The 19,061-nt window shown below is 46.7% G+C and overlaps 1 protein-coding gene across 4 annotated transcripts in view; it reads right to left on the bottom strand.

Annotated features, from left to right (window-relative positions):
- LOC149370127 (adenylate cyclase type 3-like) overlaps nucleotides 1–19,061 on the bottom strand; it is a 420,278-nt gene that overhangs the window by 323,619 nt on the left and 77,598 nt on the right. The window contains exon 1 of one of the 4 annotated variants that reach the window (XM_089560168.1): nucleotides 5,601–5,638. The exons of the other annotated variants lie outside the window; for them this stretch is intronic. The gene's annotated coding sequence lies outside the window, so the exon portion shown is untranslated. Of the gene's footprint in view, nucleotides 1–5,600; nucleotides 5,639–19,061 lie in introns of those variants that run through there. 4 annotated transcript variants of the gene reach the window in all.

Genomic DNA, 19,061 nt, shown 5'->3' with positions numbered 1-19,061 from the left:
ACATATACCTGAAACTCCTGTTATCTTTCTTTGCCTATGAATGTGTGCGCCCTCGTGCTCGTCCAATGTTTCTTCCGTTCTTGGTTTTTTTTTCTTACTGACCCTTGTCGGGTTGCGATTTTTTTCTGGGCATTGGTAGATTCTCCAGAAGGGGATGTTGAGATCGAGAACCGCTTGCCTGGGAAAACTTCAAGCGGTCGCTCCCACGAGTTCACGGAGCAGATGCGGCGTCATGATGTCGAATGCCGGCGGCGACGACGGCAACGTCCCCATTTCGTTAGCGGAGACAGTGGAGCGCTTTCTAATTAGCTGACGAGCAAAGGCGACCGAGTTCAAACACAACGCGCAGCGGCGTAACCGTGTTCGCGCATATATGTGGAAATCAAAGCGCATTGTGTTCCCCTGCGTTTAAGTACAGCAGCCGCATTCTGTTCCCACGGTGCACTCCTGCGTGAAGACAAAAGTCTCGTTGGCTGTACACGGAGCCCAACCTTGGTCAGCGACCGGACCTCCATCCGGGCCTCCCTTATATAAATTGTCTATAGACAGTCTATAGCCTTCTTAGTGACTCTACTGACTTGCTATAGATATTGCTTTTTGTCTATTCATAGTCTACGGACTGCCTATAGACAAAAGTCTACTGAAAGTGTATGGCCATAAATCTACAGATTGTCTATAGACTGTATGTGGCACTTGTATTGCCTATAGACTGTCCTCTAGGATTTGTCTATAGACAGTCTGTATACTTTATAGATAGAAGTCTATAGACACTCTATAGACGGTCTAAAACTTTTTTTGTAAGGCTCAGCCGGGAGAGACAGTGTTGGGGAAGTCTGTTCTGTGCGGTTCTCAGAAGCAGTGCGTGTGACCAATGTGGCTGAACATTACTGAACGAACTAAGCCTCCGAGCGAGAGACCGGGGCTCAGGGGACACCATGAAAAGACCCTAAGTGTTCATTTTTCGTGCCTTTCTCACATGTGTAACCATGCAAATATATCACTGTTAAGTTTTTTTTTTTTTTTGTGATCCGCGGCCCATATTTGATTCGGTGACAATCTACAGATGTCCGACCGAGTGCCAGCAGCAGCCCGATCTCTCATTCGGCCCATCGCTATAGCCTTGAGTCCGCTACCACGGTATAAACACAACGCGATACACTAAGCAATTTCATCTGCTATATTCAGGCCGCTACCTTAGCCATGCTTTACCATGAAAGCGTTCTTTTCGCGGTAGTTCCGTGATCGCTGAGATTTCCCCCCGCTGTACGGTGGGTGGAGAGGATAACTGCGAGATAACTATCGGCCTCCACTGATCGCGAACAAAGGTCAAGTCCGAGAAGCGGGAAACATTGCCCGCTTTGCTACTGTAACCAAAAAAAAAAAAAAAGGCGATTCCTTAAACGCCCAGTCTGCGGAAGTACGCACGCTCAGACCTTATTCATGTCCACTTCTCGAATGGAGCCGCACAGCAAGCAGAGCCGCATTTTGGCATTGCCGCGAGCACGAAATGTTTTTACAGTGATAACCATAAACGGCGTCGTCGTTAATCTATAGCGTTGGCCTGCTGTTCAAACACGAGGCTGCCTAAGTAGGCCTGAGCCATCAGTTTGTGTTCCATGCTAATGTAACCCCTTGTGACTGGGCCTCCCTTTGATCTCAAAGTCAAAGCGTTTATTTAGACAACTCAATGGTACACTTGCCTAGGGCGCAGACTAAAAGGCAAATGGATGCCTGACAGAGAGTCCACGCCCTTCTTGCTCCCATTCGAGAGCACAAGACATTCAGCGCATAAAATAGACACAAAAACGAAAATGGAAATACAGAAAGGATTTCCGCCTTCCCTTTCTGGCATCCTCTTTCGAGAGCAGTACACGTGCCCTGGTTCCCAAGGGAACCAGGGCACATTCCCCCTCTCTCTCAACTCAATGCAGTTGGAGGATGCGTCCCTTAAGAACACACGGGCTGAAGCTCCTCTCTCCTTCTCTCCATAGCCTCGTGGGGCCCCGGAAAATGCGCGCACATCCGCGAAATGTTCCACGAAGGCTGCTATTGTGGAAGTCTGCCCCGTATTGTGGATTCGTGGTGAAACAAAGGCGCCGAGGACCAGAACATAAACAAATTTGCACTTAGGCCACGAGGAGGCAGCATGGCGTACAAGCTATCGCTGTCGCTTTTGCGTTCTTGGGGAAGACGAAAACACGGGAGTTCCGAAAGACGCGGGTTCGATCCCGGCCGCGGCGGCCGAATTTCTATGGAGGCGAAATTCTAGAGGTCCGTGTACTGTGCGATGTCAGTGCACGTTAAAGAACCCCAGGTGATCGGGATTTCCGGAGCCCTTCACTACGGCATCCCTCATAACCTGAGTCGCTTCGGGACGTTAAACCCCGTTAAACCATAAACATCTGACTTCACGTATTCATCTTCACTGCTCTCATCGCTATGGCTTTTTGTCTCTTTGTCGTCGTTTTTTTTTTTGTGCCGCTGTTTCTTTTTTTTCACTGGGCTGTTCACTTCGCAGTAAAGCGTGTTTTGTTTTTGCTTCTTTTATCATGCTACACTGTCTAAAGTCACAACTGTCATCAACAGGCAGACAATATGCCAGACTACGGGAAAATACGGCTGGATTAAAAGCACGAATCGAGTTAAAGCCGAGAGCTTACAATATACTGTCGCAATACAAAGAGACGCGAAAAGTGCGGCGCATGGGCCCCCCGCTGTACGAATTCATTTTCATCGCGCTTGTACTTGGGTAGTAACAAAAAAAGAGCTAAAATCACCCATAAAAATGCGAACAGCGGGGTGCATACGCGCTGCACTGTTCATCGCCTTTGTACCTGGATAGCAACAAACAAACGCTAGCGTTTTTCTCTCCAGCTTTCTTTTTTTGTTACTACCCAAGTACAAGCGCGATGAAGAGCGGAGCGCAGTTGCACCAGGCTATTCGCAGTTGTTTGTGTCGCCCCTGTACGTACGGCGTCTGCATGTTGTTCGCCGCGCAAATAAGTGCAAGTAGCAGAAGATTTGTCACGATGATAATGCACATCCGGTAAACACTGCGCTCACCTTCAACCTTTCGATACGCACACGTAGTATTCAATACGAAGACGTATACGAGCTAAATCGAACTCACAAAGCTGCAAAATTTCTGTTTTAAATCGACTTTGATGTCGCTCTCGGATAACGAGAAAGTTATTTGCCAGTTCTCCAAAACTGAGCTCTTTGATATTAATTATGGCCCAGACTGTTGCCATTTCGTGCCCCTTTACTCCAGCGGTAATATTCTGCCTCTTGCCGAATTACGTAAATTAAAATTTTAAGTTATTATTTTCCGATTCAGCCATCATGCTGCAGAGCTTGAAGTCTTCCAAAATTATTATTTTAGCCGTAGTAATGAAACAAAGTCTTGTCAGCTTCTAATCTTCTTCCGAAAGTAAGAACTGATTATGGAGAATTCTCCGCAGTATTCAGCGGTACAGCGTTATGGAATTCCTTATCACACGAAATAAAATCATTGCGCAACCGTTCTATTTTTCATCGTATTATAAACTATTTATGCTTGAAAATTATGCCATAATTCTTATGCACATGCACATTTTTGTTACTCAGTGTCATTTGTATATTTTCTCTTATCGCTCTTTCGTGCGCTTTGTACATATTTTACTTGTTTACTAACGATGCTGTTATTGTTATACAAACAATTGTATATTGATGTGAAAGCAATTGGGGCCACTACCTTAGTATTTGTTTAAACTACGTTGTTTTCCATCAGGAGGTCGCCCTGACGCTTTTTAACTATGTAACATCCTACAACACATATTTCCTGTACTCATTTCTCCTTGTATTATTAATGTTCGATAAACTTGACGCGTTGCTGGTCTATAAATTAAGCGTTAACGCTATTAGTTTGCAAAACTGGAGGTGCATGCACAGCTACCGACGCGGTTCCCGTTTCCCATTCGGAGCAGCGCACTTTAGAGATCGAAAGGCGCGGGTTCGATCCCGGCCTCGGCGGTCGAATTTCGATGGAGACGAAATTCTAGAGGCCCGTGTACTGTGTGATGTCAGTGCACGCAATAGAACCCCAGATGGTCGAAATTTCCGGAGCCCTTCACTACAGCGTCCCTCATAACCTCAGTCGCTTTGGGACGCTAAACCCTAATAAACCAAATAAACCAAACTATTTTAACGATACTAATAAAACAAATTCTTCTCTTCTAATTTTCTGCTTCCCAAAGTAAGAACTAATTAAGGAAAATTCTCCGCAGTATTCACCTGTACAACGTTACGGAATTCCTTGCCACACGAAATAAAATCATTGCGCAACCGTTCATTTTTCATCACGTTATAAACAATTTAGCCTTGAAAATTACGCATTAATTTTTATGCAAAATCTTTTATTTGCTGCACTATTTTATGCGCAATCGTTTCTTTGTTGTTTATATGCACAACCTGCTTACTAACGATGCTCTTATTGTTATACAGATATTTGTATTATCATGTGAAAACAATTAGGGGCTACTGCCTTAGTATTTGTTTAAACTACGTTACTTTTCATTATGAGGTCGCCCTGACGGTGTTTAACTACGTGACATCCTACAACACATATTTCCTGTACTGAGTTTTCCTTTTATTATTAATGCTCAATAAACATGCATTGCTGGTCTATGAATTAAGTGCTAAAGTTTGCAAAACTGGAGGTGAATGCGCAGCTAGCGACGCGGTTCCCGTTTCCCATTCGGAACAGAGCACTTTAGCGGTGGGCACTGCAGACGCATATAATCATAGCAGTCATCGAAGAGCGGCGGCGGCGGACACACGGAAACCGAGCACCACATTGGAGGATCGGCGACGTGCATCCAGCCGAAGCTCACCGGCGAATCTCTCGGTCGAGCGACGCAAGACTGCTCTGCACTGCATACCCACCAGAAGGAACCCCTGACACCGCAGCACTTGCCTCACATATGTAGAGGATCAAAATCCTGCTGTCGTACTCGCCAGGTGTTCTAAACGGTCCTTCTAAAGCTATGAGTGTATTTCGTGCGGAGGGATGATTGACTTCTTCAGTGGAAAATGCAGGCCTCGAAAAAATACTACCCGGAGAATGATAGAAGGGAGCACAATAGGCTGCCACCCTTTCCACTGCGGAAGTCGGCCAAACGCAACTAATGCAAACTAATGAAAGTAACAAGATCCTTTTCTTTTTCCTTCTGAATTGCTTACGATGCGTGTTTGCAACTGAACAAGGATAACAGTCCTACTAGCTTTATGCGAATCAAAATTAGAAATGTTAAACTGCCATGATAGGAAATAGCATTATAATACTCGGTCAGAACGATTTCGTTTTAACGAGCCTTGTCCGAGCTTATTCGAGGGAAGTTTTACTCTTACCTTACTAATCGCACAACCCGCACCGGTCGCCTTTTATTCCTCAAGCGACAGCACACAAGTGGAAACCGCCACAGGACGCGTAGCAGCATTTGCCCAACGCTTTGACCGTGATTGCGTCCATCTGTCGCGCTGTGGCTTCGGTTAAAAACCGCAGCAAAGACCGCGCGCCCTTCGCAAGAGCGTCAACATCGCCTCCGCCTTTTGAAGCTCACCGTGTTCCGCACGACGACTGTGACGACGCCGATGCCGAGTGACGCCGCTGAGGGAAAGAGAGAAGTGGGGAAAAGGAAGGAGAAGGGGAACGAAAGAAGAGGAAAGAAAAAAGAAAGGAGCCCGCTCCTTACTGCCTGCTTTCGACTGATATGCTTCTTATTTTTCCGAGGGACACCCAAGCCAGACTCGGAATCATCCGTCATCTCGACTGACGGCGAATGGAGAAGAGACGTCCAAGAAAGAATAAAACGCGGAGCACGGAAGGCGCACAAAGAAGCACACACGCGAGTACTTCTCGAAGAAGGAGGGCAAATGGCTCTCCAATGCGACACGGGAGCGCCAGCGAGGCTTTCAGAAATAGATTTCCAGCTACGCTCGCGTTCGCCCTGCGTCATTCGCGAGCTGCATCTACGCGAATTGCGCGCGTAAACAACGTCGTCGGCCATTTTTTGTTCGCCCTTTCCTTTCCCTTACTCTTCCCCCCCCCCCTCCACTTTCGCGATTCGTACTGTTTTTCTCCGCTCAGAAATCAGCGCCATCAAGAAGGAATTCTTTGCGCTCGGCTCCACAGCGATCTGCGCGCGGTTAGAGCGATAGCTTCTGCGAACGCTGGGATCGCGTGAATGCAACGCTTGGCGCTTTGATCTCCAATAAAGGAGCTCGCGGGTATTGCGGAGACGCGCTTGTTTGTCGGCCGCAATTCTCTTTAATCTCGTAAGGTGCAAGCTCTGCTAGGGCTCGTAAGGCATCCCGAATAAATAGCTCAGCCCGCAGCAAACATGAGAAAGCGAGAAAAAAAAAGAAAAGGCAGTGCTCTGATTCTACTTTTCCTGCCGCGGTTCTGAAAATTGCCCGGCTTTTCTCTGCTAGGCTTAGCACGATGTGAAAGCGTGTTTGCACCTTTACTTGTTTTTTGCAGTGTACTGTTCCGGCGCACTGACGCAGTAAACATGCGCTGCCAAAGACGCGCTTTGCGACCATAGCTCGAATTTCACTGAGTGCTGCCTATAGCCGAGTCGGTGCTTCGCTAGATGTCGGGTGCTTCGGTTGTGTACAAAGCGCGTTCGGCGTTTCTTCCACATCATTGGCATGCTCCGCTAAGATTGGTGCCTGAAGCAATTTCGTTTCAGCTTTGGCGGGAAAAAAACGATGAAGGATGAAGGTGCTGGATAACGAGATTGACGAGGGAAAAAACAGTATGGGTCATAATGCATTTGGGTGGCAGTCACGTGTTCTCAACAGCGGCTTGTCTACAGCCCTCAAATTCAAAGTGTACGAAGTATTGACTCGCCCGTCTTACTTGCGTGCCGAAATATTGGGCCTGAATAAACCGCTTGATATTCGATTCAGGACCGAAAAGAGATTGTGAAACCGAAAATGATACGGGTGACGTTAATCGACAAAGCGAGAATCGTGTATTGCAGAGCAAATGCCGTTATATGGTATCAAACCTGAATTAAGGTGAACAGTAGCCAGGACATGTGATAGTGAAAAAGGATAGCTGGAGGTTTTTGTTTGTTTTTTTCCTTTGGGGCAAAGGGAGGGGGGTTGACAGAGTGAGTAGCAAGCGTGAGTGGGGCGGCACAGAGCCAGCAGTAGGGATGATATCAAGAGACTTTCTGGGATAGTGAGACCGTGGTCGAGTGAATATCCGGGTTGATTGGAGATTAATCGCACCTTTGGATTGGCACCCTTCCCATCGTCTCTTCTGCGTACAATTCTGTCTAGCCTACATTTCGGCAGCAATCACTAAGTTTCATACTGAACGCGTAAAAGAATAACTGGGGCAGGATTCCACATAACCAATGTCATGCGGAAGTGGGAATAAAATGAATAGACAGCTATTCCAGCAAAAATCAACGCGTTCCACTTAAGTTTCAGTTAAGAAGCCGAAAAGGACGCTGTAGAAATTTGTGTTCCACATAAAACAGGCTCACTTAAGTGTAAAACACACATGAAAAATGGATTTCAGCTCGATCTTGTGCGGAACGGATCAAGTCTACCTGCAAACGAGATAAAGAGCGTATTTAGGCCTAGGTCAGCCTCCGTACCCATATTGTGGCGACCACACCCCCTTTTCATCTCTCTAGTCCATTCTACAGTCCCTGGGTGGCACGGCTAACCATAGAAGCACTGGTCTGCAACGCCTGAAGGAAATTATGTGCCGAAGTGGCGGCCGCTTCATGTGGAGCACCCAACCAGGGTCTCCGCAGGAGACGGAATGCAGCTCAGGGGGTGAAAACATAACTTCACGCACTCAAGATTTCAACCAGCTTTCGCTGATAGCAGGATGCTGTCCCATTACGCATCAGCTGTGGTCACTGGACGTGCATTTGACGGGGAGAAGGGACGTGAAAAAAAAAATATTTTACACCGACGCCGGAAATCTAACCCCGGCCTCCCGGGCAAGAGCTTGGTAGAAAATTGTTTCCTTGGACCACGCTCGCGCCCCGAGAGAAGCACTCACACAGTTATTAACTTCATTAAATTAACTAGAGCACCCTCCCACTGTAGTTAAAATTCGACTGAAGAGGATTGGGAAGCCGCCGCGGTGGTTCAGTGGTTATGGTGCTCGGCAGCTGACTCGCAATACGCGGGTTCGATCCCGGCCGTGACGGTCGAATTTCGAGGGAGGTGAAATGCCAGGCTCGTGTACTGTGTGATGTTAATGCACGTTAAAGAATCCCAGATGATCGAAGTTTCCGGACCCCTCCACTACGGCGTCCGTCATCGCCTGAGTCGATTCGGTACGTTAAACCTCATAATCCAAGACAAACCAAATCAACAGGACACGGTAAGTTTGAACTGGCACAAAAGTAATCTATCGGTGCTATACTGATCACACCCTGGTCATATCACCGGACCTTCTCTGCAAAAAGATCGACTGATGTTTTCGATCATAGCTTTCCGCGAAACAGAGGTGGAGCCATCTACAGTTGTGAGTCGACTATGTGTTTCCAGTGTCATCGTCGATCAAATCAAATCAATTTTATTCGCGGCATTAGCAAAAAAAGGTACATGCGAATCATCTGGGTCCTTAGCCTTCTCGGCTCGACTTGGGCCCACGCAGGAAGTGCTAAATTTGTAGCGAGACCACTCGCTATTATAAATCAATTTTGTACAGCACACTTATGCAGTAGTTATATAAAAAGAAAAGTGAAACACGCAATAAATCTTCGAATAGTTACAAAAACAAAAAATTATATACATGCAAGACAATCGCTGCTTCATAATCGAGTCACCTATTGATTGCTTCGGAGAACTTTCTTATTTCTCCGATGGGAAAATGGCTTAAATTTAAGCTCAGTAGCATAGAAAGTTGTTTTTGTTTTATACTATAAGCATGGTTAACTGGCAGGTTAAGGCGACAGCTGAAAAGATTCTTGGTTCGACGACATGGATAGACGAAAATAGATGACGGTAGTGGGATGTTATAATTTAATATGCGTGTAACCATACACGGTAGCTCAAAATCCCGAATAGCAAAGAATGGTGTAATATCTAGAACACGAAAGGGTGGAGTGATTCCATCTGTGAGTTTACTGTGTTTAATTATACGAAGGGCTCTTTTTTGTAATATGAATATTTTATTTAAGTACCTAATATAAGGAAGTGTCTAGGACTGTATACAATAAATCATATGGCATTGAAAATGGCAATAACACGAAGCTTCTAGTGTTCGAAGTGAGAACTGTCTAGCGTTTATTAGGCGTAAGCAAGCTCTCTCAATTTAATGCATATACGAATTATGTGGGGATTAAACTGAAAGCTGAATCGAAAGTTATACCAAGGTATAAGTCATCTTAAAACCACCTAAAAGACCAGCCCGAAGGAATTCGCTTTTTTGAGGCTATACTTTCACAACGTTGATTGCCGTTTGTTATCCGCCCTTTCACTGCTTTGGGTTCTGTGCGCCCGCATCTTTGTGCGAGTTTTCTTTTGCCTCTTCCCTTCATTAAAATTTCAGTTGCTAGTCCAGCGTTGCAACGTGCTCTTCGTTTCTGTTAGCTGTGCTGCGTCTTTTGGCTGGTTTCAAGATGATACAGTACCAACTCGCCCAGGTGCCAACCTTGTCTAGATACACGTGTTCATCGGCCCGTTCAAAGAAGTTTGTACCTATTTGTAACTCACTTAAACTATTTTAGATTTTATACTTAGTTTTTGAGTTGTTTATTGCTAACTTATTTTGCAAGAAACATTGGCACATTACAGAAAGATCACTATTAGCGCGCCTTTCGACCATATAAAGTTCCCAACTGAAAAAGGTGAGGTCCGTGCCAACCGCATATATAACGGTTTCGGCGTAATTCAGGGCATCTGGCAGATTATTTATATATACAGAAAAGTGTTATGGTCCCACTGCCGAGCCCTGAGGCTCTCTACACAGGATGGAATGCACACTGGATACAATCTTATTTATTTAAGCACATTGCTTTCGGCCAGAGAGACAGCTTTCTCTTTTCAGGAGGACACAGGGGCGCAATAAAAGACACGGACATAGAAGTAGACAGGTACGAGCGCTCGTCCCTGTCTACTTCTATGTCCGTGTCTTTTATTGCGCCCCTGTGTCCTCCTGAAAAGTTATGAACCAACACGCCCAAATACAAGTACTTCTGAGACAGCTTTCTCTGAATCCATGCCAATCTAATTTTGACAGTCGGATATCATGGTTCACAATCTGAAACAGCTTTTTACTGTCATTATAAATGCCAACTACATGCTCGTTGTAATTTACTGCATTATTCATAAATTCGCTCAAACACTGTAGAGCCGTGGCGGTCATATTTTTCTAGGAAACGAGTAAAAAGTTTAATCAATAACTTCTCGAATACAGTTTTGGGGACTCTAAGCATTGATATTGGCCGATAGTTTTGTATATCATCCTTGCGTCATGTGCGAAGGGAGATTGCCGATTCCTGTACTGTCCACCACGACAGTGCGATGAGACACACGTCGCTACGCTTAAGGAAGTTTCTGGCGAAGCCCATGGTGCCAAAGCTGCCTCAGTCTACTTGCACAGCCTCATCCACTCTTCTAGGTATCACCCCACCTGACCCCGATGCGGCGGTATGCCCACGCTAGTCCACATTTCGTGGAGTTGCGTGACAAACCATCCCACCTAACATCACAGACATCGTACCAGCAGTGGGAAGCAGCCCTGACCAACAATGCTCTGGAGGACTGACCTCAAGACATCCGACAGGTCCAGACATAAGCGCAAGCCATCGGAGTCCTGAACTGAGGAGTCCGCCCACCTGTCTCCTCAACAATCAGAAGGCCTATTAAAGTTTTATCTCCCTCTCTCTCTGACTTAATACAGCCCACAGCTGGCCTTGACCAACTCCTTTCTCTTCCCTCGGGTGAAACAAAGCCTGAAAAGAGACCGTTTTATAAAAGCGGAAGCAGTTGAGGCAGCTTCGACGGAGTGCCTGAACAAGACTGCGGTTGCAGACTTCGAGGGGGCGTGCCATGCGCGCCAGAAGCGCTCGAAATTATGCGTCGAAGAAGAATGGTGCTATTTTGAGAATTTCTAAGTCATTTTTTGTGTAGCTGCAATAATTTTTTTTGTGATTTTATTCCGCATACTTTTTTGTAGACGCCCTGTATAAAAGAAAAAAGTGCCTAAGGAAGAAAGTCAAGGGGAAGGAAACAAGTGTCTCAACTTTTTCGCGGCGGAGCGGATGCTGTGAGGCGGTGAGATGACGGCCATCATGCAGACTTGTGAGGTCGGTTCGCGAACGCGTGAGGACCTCAGGCTAGAGGAAGCCGTCATTGCGTGCCCTAAAAGATACACTGATTAGAGCACAATGTTGGACGAGTCGGTTGATATGCATGGTAGGTCTAGAATTCGTTCGCAAGTGGAGCCAGCAGGGAGAAGACGGAAAAATACAAAGAACAAACGGGTGAAGTATCAACCATAGCGCCCCGTTTGTCACGCGTGGCGTCGGGATTGTCTATAAGTTGCCCCCGTCATGCATGTGGTGCCTCGTACATTGGCCAGACTGGCCGATGCATAAATGAGAGGTTGGGGGAGCATTGCAGATTGTTGGAGGGGCACTCAACCATATGCCGAGACATTGTCACACTTGTAGCACAAATGACAAAAAGAAAGCGAAAAAATGCACACCTTTGTTTTCTAGGGTGCCTATTCTTTTAGAACACCGGGTTCAATTTGTTCGGGAATTAATGGGGGCCTTCTACGTATGCATGTGCAAGGGATCTTGCATCAGTCAACTGTCGATCAGTTTGACTGATAGGGAGTTCGATTTCCAAGCGACTTCACTAGGGTATCAATGAGGGAATCGGCCCTGCGGCACCTACGGTGTTGCCTTTGACTTACGCCGGTTCGTGATATGTTTTGCTGATGACTGGAGCTGTGTGCCGGTTCTGTGTTGCTTGCTCCATTCTATCGACTCTTCCTTTTATTACCTGTACGTTCAGGAATAAACCTTCAGTTGTGAGTTAGCGCTGGTCCTTGTGCTCCCCTTTTGTTCGTCTTTTCTTTAGCTATTGCCCACCATGCCTAAAAGAGGCAATGAGCTAACTATAAAGAACAAAACCGATAGTACTGTCACCTAGCGGTCGGTCGTGTGTGTGTGTGTGTGTGTGTGTGTGTGTGTGTGTGTGTGTGTGTGTGTGTGTGTGTGTGTGTGTGTGTGTGTGTGTGTGTGTGTGTGTGTGTGTGTGTGTGTGTGTGTGTGTGTGTGTGTGTGTGTGTGTGTGTGTGTGTGTGTGTGTGTGTGTGTGTGTGTGTGTGTGTGTGTGTGTGTGTGTGTGTGTGTGTGTGTGTGTGTGTGTGTGTGTGGGCGGGGGGGAGGGGTAAAGTGGGTGGGTGGTGGATTGTTTATGGTTTATGGGGGTTTAACGTCCCAAAGCGACTCGGGCTATGAGGGACGCCACAGTGGAGGTCTCCGGAAATTCCGACCACCTGGGGTTCTTTAACGTGCGCTGACATCGCACAGTTCACGGGCCTCAAGATATTTCGCCTCCATAGAAATTCGACCACTACGGCCGGGATCGAACCCGCGTCTTTCAGGTCGACAGCCAAGCGCCATTACTACTAAGCCCAGCGGTGGCCTGGGTGATGGATGGGGGTATGTTGAATATATACATGCTGGTACACGTAAAGTTGCCCGAATCCTAGGGCGTTTATTTATAAAAAAAAGCCTTGTCTTAAAAAAAAGTCCTACCTTTCATCTCTGAGATGCTTTTACACAAAATGGTCAGCAGAAAGAACAGCTCATCTCAATAATACCGAAGACCAAATTTCCATTAGAAAATGATTAGGAGCTCCAACTCCAACGCACCGAACTCCCCAGGGCATACCAATTCGCAGAACCAGCGCTATCTGGTTGAACCAGCACGGAAGCCGGAAGCCCAGAGTTGAAACAGTAAGGCAATAATCAATATCACCTTGACCAGAAGTATACGTTGAATCAATAGCATAAGGAGTTGGACCTGCTCCCATATAGTCGGAGTACTCGAGGTCACAGACGGTTTGTAAGTTTCTTTTTATCCTACTGCACTCGATGTCAATCATATAGATTTATTTTTCTCGATCGAGAGCCTGCATTATTCTGGGCTAGCGTGGAGGGCAGAGCTTACTTTATTTTTTTTTTTAAGATTAAGTCTTGTGAGCCTGAATGCAAAGTTAATAAAACCGGTTCGATGATTTCCGGTATATAATAAAGCTAACTCTTTGCATAAATAACAAAGATACCTTCCATGTGAAGCCAAGCTCTTACAATCGATGCTTCGGAATGAAGTTTGCAGTAAAACTTTTCGGTACAAGGAGAAACAGATATTTTGTTACATCGTAACCTCTCGAACTCTACATCGAGTCCTCGTGGTCAGTAAAGAGGAAGCCGGAGTCGAACGGAAGCGAGTGGAATCCGAAAAGAAAAAAGAAATCGTCACATGGTGCCCAAACTTGGGGTTAGTATTAAACTGCATTCCTGCGCAATATAACCGCCCTCTTATTTTTTCTCCATCCCCGAGTGTTTGCACCCTCACTTTATGAGCTAGAAAGCTCCCTCTTAGCTGCAAGGAAAGAAGTCGACCACACACAGTGCAAGAAAAGAAAAAAACCGCGAAGTTGCATTTCGAGGAAGGAGTGCATCTGTCGGTTGAAGGCAAGGCAGGCTGGTATGTGCGATGAACGCTGGTTCGATACCGTTTGCGGCTGTCTCATTTCGGTGGGGGCGCAATGACAGAGGCACGTGTACTGTGCGATGTCAGTGCATATAAATGAACCAAGGCAGTCGAAATTATCCGGAAATCTCCACTAATGGGTCCCTCATAGCCTTGGCCGCTTTGGGACGTTAAACCCCATAAAATCCAAACCATTTCCTGTCATAAACTATCACTACGTAGCGTCTGCGTCAAGCGAGCGCTCATTCGTTGGCCCGGTAGCAAAGTTCTTGCCAAATGATTATATAAGTTCAGGCGCACTAAAGAAAACATTGCTTTCGCAGGCTTGTGGTAAACGCTCTCAAGGTTAGCTAACCATCCCATCCCGAACATCTTACAGAAAAGCTATGCGGTAAGATAACAATGAGGAATGCTCAGAAAGGTTTATGTACTGCGCCGCAAAAAGAGACATCATCGACCCAAGCCCAGGAAACCTGGACGGACGCTTGTATAGTTTGCATGACTGGCATCACGAGCCGCGTGGCGCTGAACAGTCATAATCATTGCTGAAATTCCTCATATTCTGTACGTCCCATTGATTTTCTATGGGCGTCGGAAATAGTGAGCGCTGGGACCATTTTGTAGTTCATATTTTACAGAGGGGAGGAAGAGTTCGTCATGATAATAACCATGTTGGCACAAAATCGCTCCCAACTGTCCAGTTTTCTCAAATTGAAAGTTTAAAATATCCCCATTCTGTTACGTGGTGCTCCATACTAGGGGCCAACGGATTACTGCAGAGGAAAGCTGGGCATGGGCCGCAGTGGCCATACGTGTAACATCGTGCGCGTAATTTTACGCGCACTTTAAATGCTCACTCATTTATTACCGCATCTTGTTTCAGACCTGTATGCATAGAAAGCCCATGCTCAAGTACAGGTAGAAACATGGCGTCTAACAAAAAGGGTTTAAATTAAAGGATAACGTGGCGAGCTATGGAAAGTAAAATGATAGGTCTAATGTTGAGACGAAGTGAGAAAAGTGGGTCACGGAACAGCCTGAGTTAACGACATCCCAGTTGAAATCAAGAGGAAGAAATGGGCTTGGGCAGGGCATGTAATGCGAGTCCTTAAGGGTAACGGAGGGGATTCCAAGAGAGGGTAAGCGTAGCATGGGATGTCAGAGAGTCAGTTGGAACGTCGAGATTAACAACGGCGCGTGGATAGGGCAGCCACAGCTGTTGCAGTACACGGATAATTTAAAGTCAATCTGAGAAGGCTTTCTTATGCAGTGAACGTAACTGGACTGATAATGATTAACGTCGCCGTCATTGTGTCAAAGACATGCACGCGCACGTTCACACATAAAGAGATGTGAACAACGGAAAACGAGTAAGGAATAAAAAGGTGTTTCCAGTGCATCTTCCATCGAGCGGAACGCCGAGCCTACCATCAGACCATGAATACATGGCGAAGGAGCATGGCTAGTTACGTGTTGCCGGGCGCACTATCTCTTTTATTATTTTACCCAGTATCTTTGGTACTCTGAGAAACTATGATCTCCTGCCAACAACACCAGTTAATCCTTGCAGTCACTGATACAGAAGGAGGCCTTTCATGATTACAGGGCGAGACGATCGGTTGTGTTCTCCTCACGCATCGCCCTATTTTTTTTTTCATGAGCTCGACGAGCGCACAAGTACGCGGTCTCAGCGATCCGTCTTGCGCGGGCAAAGCTGCCGCCCACGACCAGCGTTGAGAGGCGCACGCATTCCCCACAAGATGGATCGACAGGCAGTGGGTTGGGGAGCGCGATAGCACGACGCCAGAGACGGGCAGGCGAGCGCAACGGCTGCTTGGATAAGCACACAAAAACTTGGTTAAAGGCAAAGACACTGACTGCGAACTATCTACTGGAAAAGTTACGATAGCGCTCTCTCGGTGCTTTATTAAAACGACGACTGGCGTTATATGGGCCTCTTCGGCATGATAACCCACGAGGTCGACTGGCGCTGCTACTGTAGAGAACTTTCAGGTATTATGAAGCAGACAAAGGTGGCTCGTTATGGCATACATATGAACCAAGCCAACAGTCCCTTATGTCCAATATTGTTGGATAAAAATCTTGAATACTCCAAAATTGTAAGGTACTCTTGTGGAAATATCGAAGGTAGTGGTCTATTCTTACGAAGTGCAGAAAATCTTTCTTTTAAAGTTTTTCCACCGCTCGCACCGAGCAGGTAACTCTGCCATAAAAAAAACAATGGGGAAAGGGTTTTGACGGTAGCAAAATATTAATATAAAAAATGCAAGCCTGCCGACGAGAGATATGCGTATATATTGATTGTTATAGCGAAATTTTACAATATATAAAAAATTGCGTTCATATACTCTTTCCATTCAAACATGCTTTCGTCCGGAATTGTTGGGTATGGAAGTCACGGAAGGCATAACGGAATTTTTAAAAATATTTTGGGGTGTTAATCAAGGGGGAGGGTAGGAGCCTATTCATTTTATGCCTGAAAGACAACTGACTGGTCAGTAGAAGAAAAAAACAACCACCAGCCGCTTATGAGATCCGACCCAAGACCTCCGAAAGTCGCGTACTGTGCTCTAACGACTGCTCTATATCGGCAACCGTCTACTTTAGGGGTAGTATGTATGTTGCGTGTGATCTAGCCTTGACAGTGTTCACCAGCGCCACCCTCGTCCATAGCGGCAGGCTATGGATCGGTCAGTAGAAGAAAAAAAGCAACCACATGCCTCTAGTGAGATCCGAACCCACGACCTTCTAATGTCGCGTACTGTGCTCTAACATCTGGGCTATGTCGGCAACCGTCCACTTTAGGGGGTAGTATGTATGTTGCGTGTGATCTAGCCTTGACAGTGTTCACCAGCGCCACCATCGTCCATAGCGGCAGGCATATAGGCGTTCTCAATTACTGCGAATGTCACGTGGAACGTTACCGAACGGTGAGGGCGGAAGCTGTGCGAGAGTAAGCTACGTATGCTATCGAGACTCCGGAACCGAGGCCCTCGTTAAGCTAATGAGAAGAGAAGGGAAGAGAAATGAAAGGATCGTTATGACACACATATGAGGGAAGTCAACAGTCACCGAAACCAAGGAAGGCATAAGGGATTTTTTTTTTTTTTTGCCGGTGTTGATCAATGGGAAATGGTAGGAAAATGATTGCACTGCTATTTTGCCATTGATCAACGCCAGAAAGTAAATAAAAATAAACATTATTTTCTATGTGTTACTCGGCTTCGGTAACAACCAAATGATTCTGTATACCGACACTGGCATCTTCTTTTAATTTTGAGCGCGTTTTAAACGAAATAGACCCTTGGTTTAAACTTCGTGCGTGCTCAATTACCATTCATTAATACAGCTACATGTTAAGCTTATATGACTTATACGAACTATGTCCAGTTCAACCTAACAAAACGGTTCGTCGCTATCCTGACCTCTTTCTTGCGCAGTCAAAGACGACAAGATCTCATGTGTTGCGTCACTCATAGCGACACCTAACGTAAACAGCAAAAGCAAAACAAGGAAGTCTGCGTCAAAGAGCCTGAGTCGCTTCTGCTCGCTATGAGCTCACTTCTGACATTATATACCGTATTCCTGGTACCACGATATGGGAATGAACCCAACTATAGGCTCCGCTCTCCATTCGTTCCTCTTCTAAAGACGTCTTCCCTCCCAGCTCCTCCGTACGTGGAAAGCCTTGTCGTCTCTTATCTCTCGCCCTGAGGTACCTTCCCCGTACCACTATACCTCCTGGCCTTTGTTCTTTGTCGACGCCGCTGGACGTCTCGCTGCCCGAAGGGCGCACGGTAATTGGGTCTGCTCTCTGCACATCGGGACCAGCACAGGTTGGCCGGTTGTTATCGCTTTGCCTCCGGCGGGTGTCGTGGGCGAGCGACATTTGGGGGCGTTGCAAAACTGGGGAGCGACAAAGCGTTCCACAGCGTGCTGCCTTGGGCCGCTGGACTGGTGGATCCCTGGATATCGAGAAGCCTTTGTCGTCTCGCGTATATTGTAGCTGTTGTGCCGATGTCGTTCCAAGTAGCCTCCGGCGCCGGCCTTTTGTTTTCGAGATCGAACCGGACGGCCACTCACGTCGCTGAGGCGCTTAGCACGACGTAAAGCCCACCTCCGAAAGAACTGCAGCTTAGTGCCATCCTACGGGATACAACAGATAGAGCCGCCATAATTCTGCCAGTTCCATGAACAAAGAAATCTAGCGGAAAGTATTTTACGGGAGTCCATATTACTCATATCGCTATTTGATGTAAATGTCAGATATCAGCGTTCTTTTGCTGGATAGTTTGGGTGATTTTGACATGATAGCCACGATTTACGTGATGACATAATTATCCGCTTCCAGCTTAGCGACTTGACGTCATGGCACTCCATCGCTGACAGCGCTTCCCTTTCCTTCCGCAGAGAAGCCGTTTCCGAATCTTTTGAAATCGCGTACCGCATCGGCGGAGGAATGCGCCGTTATCATTCTTTGACCCTATGACAATCTATTGGCGAGCATTGCTCCGCTGTGGGTAGAGTATCGGTCACCGCGGACGCTTCTTGGGGAAAAAAGAGTGAAAATGCCAGTGCACTGCTCAGTTGCTCGAAATCGCACCGATGTCTTCGACTGCATGCAGTAGGCCTCGAAGCCCGGGTGTTGTTCTGCAGCGTAAAAATATGCAGTATTTTGTTAGTTATAAGTTGGAGAATGGCGCATGCAAGTGGACATAAAAAAAACGGAGTGTCTAGCGTTCCGTCCAGACGGAACATTTGCTTCTGCTGCAGTTCCGTCCAGACGGAATATTTACTGGAGCTACAGTTCCGTCCATACAATAGACAGTTTTAGTTTCACGTACGTAGAAGCTTCACGTAAGTAGAGCGCTTACGGGTCACCAGTGCGCATGCGCAGAACGTGAAGTGTCTGCGTGGGTCGCACGGACGTACCTGAGACTCGGATCTGCGTTGCGGTCTTCACGTTGCTTGCATACGTGGCGTTGGCAAGATGGCGGCGCCCTGCCAGCCCGCTTCACACCGATACAACTTCGTCGCTAATCCCTCGACATGGTATCGTGCTGTAAACTGCTGTATTTGGCTACAGTTGGTCCATTCTTGCTATTGCATGAAGTTTTAGGTGAGAACTAGCTTTTGTTTTCCAGATAAAAACCCGTTTTAGCAGCTCCTAAGCCTGACGGAGAACCGTTTGTGGTCGTCATAGCAACGAGTGCGCCGACGGTCTCGTGAGACTACGCGAAGCTCGAAACCTCGCGGGATATCGCGAGACCCTCGGCACAGTCAGCGGG

This window comes from Amblyomma mixtum, chromosome 1 (genome assembly GCF_055824585.1).
Source record: "Amblyomma mixtum isolate Tamu chromosome 1, ASM5582458v1, whole genome shotgun sequence".
NCBI lineage: Eukaryota > Metazoa > Arthropoda > Arachnida > Ixodida > Ixodidae > Amblyomma > Amblyomma mixtum.
This window is presented reverse-complemented; position numbering and strand designations above follow the sequence as displayed.